The following is a 6891-nucleotide window of genomic DNA, read 5'->3' as shown; positions in this document are numbered from 1 at the left end:
TATTTAACTGAAATGTTAATTTAGGCCTTGATTGTGTTGATAATAGTGGAACCAGTCCTATGGGACACCCCTATTAAGCGGACGAGGACACGGGTTTGAGTGTACCAAAATGATTAATTTAAACCCTAATAATGGGAAAATATTTTGTTTTCCATCACAAAAAAAATCAATTATAGTAATTAATTATCTTTAAATACAAAAAGAGATATAATAACTATAATAGGCCTACTTTCTCTGGCATGACAGTTTTTAGAGGTGAAATGTTGGCTGCTAAAGTATCAATTCTTCCCAATTTCAAAGTCCCGATCAATTCACTTTCATTGTGATATTTATTTTCTTTTGTCCTGTTTAGGGGGCAATATCGGTTATTTTGTAAGTGCTCCTGGATCCCAGATTAAACGTTTATTATGGTGAAAAGAATATGATGGCCTGTATTTGTAGTGCTATTAAATATACTTTATCATCCAACATGTATGTTTCATTTAGATTGCATGAAAGACACATGCAAACGCATGACTATTTAGAAATGGTCAATAATATTTTTATTAATACTGTACTAATAATAATTCACAGTTTTATATAACATTGCAACTGACTAAATTAATGAATGTTTTACAGGAATGAAGATTATAATTGTTTTTGGTATAGTATCGGCAGTTTCTATTATGTATATTGTACTGATATCAATGGTAATTATAGACAATCGTTTACTTGTTCGAAATTTTGTTTCCTATTGGTATTCTGAAATGGTAAAATATGAGGAAATCATTCATATGTGTCTAATAAAAGGAAGTATTTGAGCTTCATCTAGGCGGTTTCTCATTCCCACTCTCAAAGATGTCCTCAATCTCACCATTTATCAATATTATCCATTATATAAATATAGTTTATAAAAACAGTCTCTGAATCTTAAAAAGTATAAAATAAGCAGCAGAAGAGAAATGTCGGAAAGCAATATTCCTTCGTCGAGAATATAAGTCCGAGTACTGTTCTCGTAATAATACACTAAATCACATACTAGCTGCCTGAGTGAAGAAGAACAAAACTTGTCTAGATTGTGCATGTCAATGGAACAGTTTTATATTTCCATAGTTGGCATTCGCATGTATTATTAACTGGCTGAGGTTTCATTTTCGAAGTTGCTATGCTACACAAAGTCCTTAAAATTATTTCACCCTTGTTTTATGGTGTGCAGTTATCACTTTATAGCGTTAAAGTGCATTTTTGTGATTATGTATTTTCCTACCTTTTTTCTAGCTTTATCAGATTTTAACGAGAGAATTTCAACCAGTTTGCATCGATGAGTACACTACACCATATGGAGAGGTTGTTAAAGACATCTGCACTGTGCCTTTAAAAGGTAAAATAATCTTGAATTGTGTATTTCATTGAATAATTAGATCTAGAAACTATTTTAATCATTGAATGTTGTGATTTAATCTGCATCAGTCTTTACTGTACGAAAGATATACGAACATTTTTGATTCAGCGAACACGGTGACTACTACCAGTTTGGTCGACTGTGCATAGCCGCTTGTTGTGTGTCTAAGTAAACAATTGGTTTACATTGTCATTTTATTGTTTCCGTTTTGTTTTCTTCTTCAAATGACAGAAAAGCAAATCATTGATTCCACTGGTGGTTATCTCGAGTTGAAATATTCTGACATCCAATTACACATACCTCCTGGTGCAATTGATTATGGTACGAAGATTGAAATAACCCTTGAAAAACTTTCTACTGGATTTCATGTTGACCTAAAATCAAGAATGTCATCAGTTATCCGATGTGGACCATCAGGCATCACATTCAACAAAAGTGTGTCATTATCGTTGCCACATAATGTTGTTAATGAAAACGCATGGAATTTTTCTGTTGTGACAAGGGAAAGTCATCTTAATACATGGCATCCACTCGATGATAAAAGCTCCAATTTATATTTGCAAGGTGACCAATTTATCATTGAGACTAACCACTTTTGTGATATGTCTGTCGTTGGTGCTTCAATGGAAAACGGAAAACAAAAAATTAAATTTAAAGTATCTGGACGGTTACTTGAAAAGGGATATCTTCTTCGAGTGAGAACCTGGAGACCACTGGATGATGAGGTAAAACGAACTGTTATTATTGTGTTATTAAACTTAGGAACAATGTCCACTAGAGCATGAATACATAGAAACCATTATTCAAAAATAATTCATTATCAAATAAAAACATTTGCATTTATGACAATCTATCTTTTATTGTTTTGAACCATAGTTGAGTAAATGATGTGCCTTTGACAATCTTAATATGTTAAACAACAACAATCAAAGTTCAATCAATTACATACAGTACCTCGGCCACGGTAGACCTCCAAAATTAAAAATTATCTGTGGGTTTATATTTTCTAAAGATCTTTTAGATTTGACGTTATTATGCTAATATACATAGGCCTAAACACACAAACAAACCAGGAAAGAGTGAATTTACGAAATATAACAAATTTTAAAAATAAAAACCTCTTTGGTGAGGAATATAAACGTAATTTTTAGTTAAAAGCAATACATGCATTATGTTTTGATCTTTTTTGTCATGATTTAATAAAGTTTGAAACAACGAATCATGACTTATCTCTCTCATTATTTTGTTGTATCTAAAAAACCAAAATAACTTTGTTTAGAACGTAGAAAAATTGGAATATAATGAGACTTTCCTTGAAATGCAGCAAATAATTGTTGGAAAAGAAGATCTGACTATCAGGATTGATTGGGTACATGAAGGCTGGCATGTTGAAGGAAATAAGGAAGTGGTAAATGGAGAAATTAACTTACATCTTACAATTTTAGCCGTAAATTATTGATGATTGTCCTTAGGCCTACTGATGATACTCTTGTTGTTTGATTTTGATGATAACTATCACATACTCCAATAAATTCAATAAACAACAGATTTTAATTTTATCGACATTCTCTGTCTATAACAATGGTGACGATGACGACAATGACGACGACGATGATGATGTATGATGATGCTATGACGACGATAATCCGATGATGGCTATATTAACGACCAAAAAACAAGTAACTGGGATGATATTAGAAACAAATGATTAATTATTACTTTCTTTTTCTTTTATTAGATATTCGATGCTGAAAAACTGTGGCAATTATATCCATCCCATGCGTTTTATCTGAAACCGAATAAAACACTAATAAATAACTTTGTACTTTCTGTAAGGATCTCATGCATACAAGATCAAGATGTTCTATTGAATATTCCCATTCATGAGATTCATATTGATAAACTTTGGGGTAATAATACTGTTGTTAAATTGAATAAGCAACATTTAATTACGTAATTAATCAAATGATTGCAGAAAACTAAAGCAAAAACAAACAAAACAGTTTCTAATTTTATTAATTCATGGTTAAACACACTTTTAAATAGTACATAAAGTAGGCCTAAAGCAATTAAGTATTATATGATAGAAAATGCTATTTATTAGTATGACAGAGAATACATTCTCTGTACTAAATACTTAAGGTAACTCCAATATTCAAACTTATTTCTATTACATTAGGCAGCCTCTTTTTGAAAAAGTTTGGGTCAAAATGAAATCAAAACCCAATTTCTACAGAAAATGTGTTTTAGTGAGACTCTGAACTCAAACAAGTCAACTACGCCACTGTAGGCCCACTACTGAGGTAGCATAACTGTCTAGTGGGCGGACAGCAATTACTGTAGGTGGTGATATGATTTAAAGACAGGAAACTACAGAATGGTCACTGTTTCTGTTTAAAAAAGTAATCCGTTACTCGAAGTAACAACTTGAAATTTATAACAATATACTTTTACGACTACTTTTTTTTCTAGATAAAATTCGACAATATTTTTGGTTTGTATGTTTTGCAATGGTTAACCTCATGTTAGCATATTGTTTGGAGTTTCAAGAGCGTCGTAATTGGATTGGTAAATATTTTGACGAACTAAATATATATCTCAAAGTATTCATACTGTTGTGTCTTACATGCATGCTCTCTGGCATTTACATTATTGATTTTTTTTCAATCAAGGATATGCTTACAATTGTTGCAGTCATATACTGTGGTATTGTAATTTTGTATGGAATAATAAAGGTAAAACTTGTTCTAACCTTGTCCAGTATAATTGTATCTGCTTATTATATTCTTCAATTGTTTGCTAAATGATATCTCAACATTCTTTAGTTTTCCAAATAATAGAAGATAATACTTCAATAGCATTAAACCATAATATACACGTTAATTTCTTTATATAGTATAGCCTAAATTTAAAACATTTATTTTAAAGAAAGTGGTATTTTACATGAATTGAAACATACAAACAAGATACCATTGTTGACAAATGTGTATCAATAATATTGATATAAAATATTATAACATAATGTTGCGTTTTGTGTAACAATTTAGGATTGATAACGCCATCGAAATACAACGATATTAAATTCCTGTCACATCTTGAATAAGCGATATCCTTATAGGCTATTTAACGTTTTCTTGGTGTTTTTGAAATCCATTTAGATTATCTAAATTATATTGTTTGTAGCAGTGTCTGTAGTATATGACATATTCATCATCTTCCATATTCAAAGTTATTTAAATTAATTTACCTAAATGTCTTAAAATTAATAATTTTTTAAATAATTATAGTATTTTATAAGATTAACCCTAAGTTTAGGTTTTATTTGTGGTTTGTGGAGTACCAATTAATATTTGTTTAATATAGGCTGTGTATTTAGGTTTTGAAAATTGATTCAAGTTAAAATTTCAACAATTACATAAAGACTGTTTCATGAAGGTGATCACCCACCAATCATCAGGTGCTGGGCTATTGATCTATTTATTTTGTTTTTATATAGGCCCATATATTTTGTATCTAGTATTTTAAGGTGTGGGGAGTACCAAGTATTAGGTTTTTATATATAGGCATAAATATAATACGGTATTTACATATTTGCATATTTATAGGCTTTAATGGTGTAGGAAGAACCAATTATTATGCTTTTTATATAGGCTTAAATATAATACTGTATACTGTATTTACATATTTTATCTATTATATTTCAATGGTGTGGGGAGTACCAATTATTATGCTTTTATAATAAATATAATATTGTATTTACATTTCATCCAAAGATGCGGGTGTACCAATGCTATGTTTTTATAAACTTAATAAAAGGCTTAATAAAATAATAACTGAAGTATTTACAGATTTTAAAGATGTGGAGATTAATAAAATGTAATAATTGAATAGTTAATCCTCTGTGATTATTCAACCTTTATACATGTTTTACACAATAATAAATGAAATGAATATGAAATAATGGTCAAAGATCAACAACGTTTTGAATTATGACTGACAAAAACAAACAATAGGACGTGATTTATACAGGCAGGCAATGTTGGTCCTGTACGCCATTTATTTTGGTGTATTTTCGGTTTAAGGCATTATGACGTATGGTTGAAACAGGGTTGGTAAGGCTGCTATATATTGACTATGGTTTAACTAAATCACCGCTGACCTTATACGACGTATGCGCGCGCGCCTGTAACTATAGTTAGCCAGTATAGGAAATGTGCAGGATTACGTTTTTACGTTATTATTCTTGTTTACCGTGGCTCTAAAAATAATAAAAACTCACCCCACCCTATTCTGGGAGTCTATCAGGCAAGAAATGTTTTGGCCGCCGAAGAGGCTTTGTATATAATATGTATATATCTGGGCCAAAAAGTGAATTTTATGATTTTATTTAAAAGAACTGTGATGTCACAAAGAACGTCATCTTCGGCATGTCTTCGAAAATAACGTCTTCGCGGAAGCATTGGGATGCTCGGAAATGTCACCCAAACAAAGTTCAAAATTATCACGAAGATGGATAGGACTTACGAGTACGAGTATAGAAAAGATGTCAACCCTGTTCTGATTGGTTGGTTAAAATGCTTACGTATAATATAATGTTTTATTCATCATTCATATAAAGTAAAACCCAATGGGTCGACGAGCTGGATGGCTCAGTGGGCTTGTATTGAGGCTATGGCCCAGGGGGTTACAGGATCGATTCTCTACTTGACAACTTTTTGTTTGAGAGAGGTTAGGTTTAGGATTTAGAGGGTTAGGTTTTTAATATTTAGGACGAGTTTTATTATGTTTTTCATCAAGACAAGTTGATAGTTGATAAAACTAAGCCGTCAAACATATAGATGCACTATTATTAGACTAAACAACGATGCCACATACATGCATTTCCAACATCAACATCAGTAGGTGAGAGGATGCATTCCCCATATGGGTAATGCATCCTCTCACCACCAGAATCCTTCATCTCCAAGCACAGGAACATAAAACTAAAGTATGTGCAACATCAAAACAGTTCAAGAGGCATGTACCAGTACATTGAAATCTCTTCACCATGTCTACAACAACATAATATTGTACCTGGTCATTTTGCTAAAATCTTTTTAATTATCGTGCGGCACAATTACCGGGACAATTACATCTATAAATGTACGGGTAGCCCCTTTCATCTAGCCAGATGCAACACATGGTATCTATCTCTAGTTCCGAAAAAACTCTGGATTATAATCATTTGCAAATCCAGGAGTGTATCGCTATGTGGAACGTAACGTGGAACAATGGCCTGCAAAACTTCGTGCATACACACAGGATTTCTATACGCGACACAAATAGCATGGTAGCCTGGGTGCAGAACAGTTAATATACACATTTGCGGGAAAAAAGTATAGGGAATTTTTTTTTTGGTTTTTCTGATAGAGTATACCATATAGAATGTCAGAAAAAAATCCCCATCCCAGGGTCTTGGGGAAAATTTTTTACGGCACTTTTAAATTTTGGCCTATATAACACACACAAAT

General features: G+C 31.8%; 1 long non-coding RNA gene across 1 annotated transcript; it reads left to right on the top strand.

Moving 5' to 3' along the window:
• Positions 1–2006: 2006 nt before the first annotated feature.
• LOC144840765 (uncharacterized) lies at positions 2007–3187 on the top strand. Its single transcript, XR_013611954.1, has 3 exons — positions 2007–2106; positions 2661–2789; positions 3120–3187. It is a non-coding gene; the product is annotated as an uncharacterized LOC144840765 (long non-coding RNA).
• Positions 3188–6891: the final 3704 nt, after the last annotated feature.

The sequence above is a fragment of the Antedon bifida genome, chromosome 4 (genome assembly GCF_963402885.1).
Source record: "Antedon bifida chromosome 4, ecAntBifi1.1, whole genome shotgun sequence".
Taxonomy (NCBI): Eukaryota; Metazoa; Echinodermata; class Crinoidea; order Comatulida; family Antedonidae; genus Antedon; species Antedon bifida.
The sequence above is the reverse complement of the archived record's forward strand: the minus strand, read 5'-3'. Positions and strand labels throughout refer to the sequence as shown.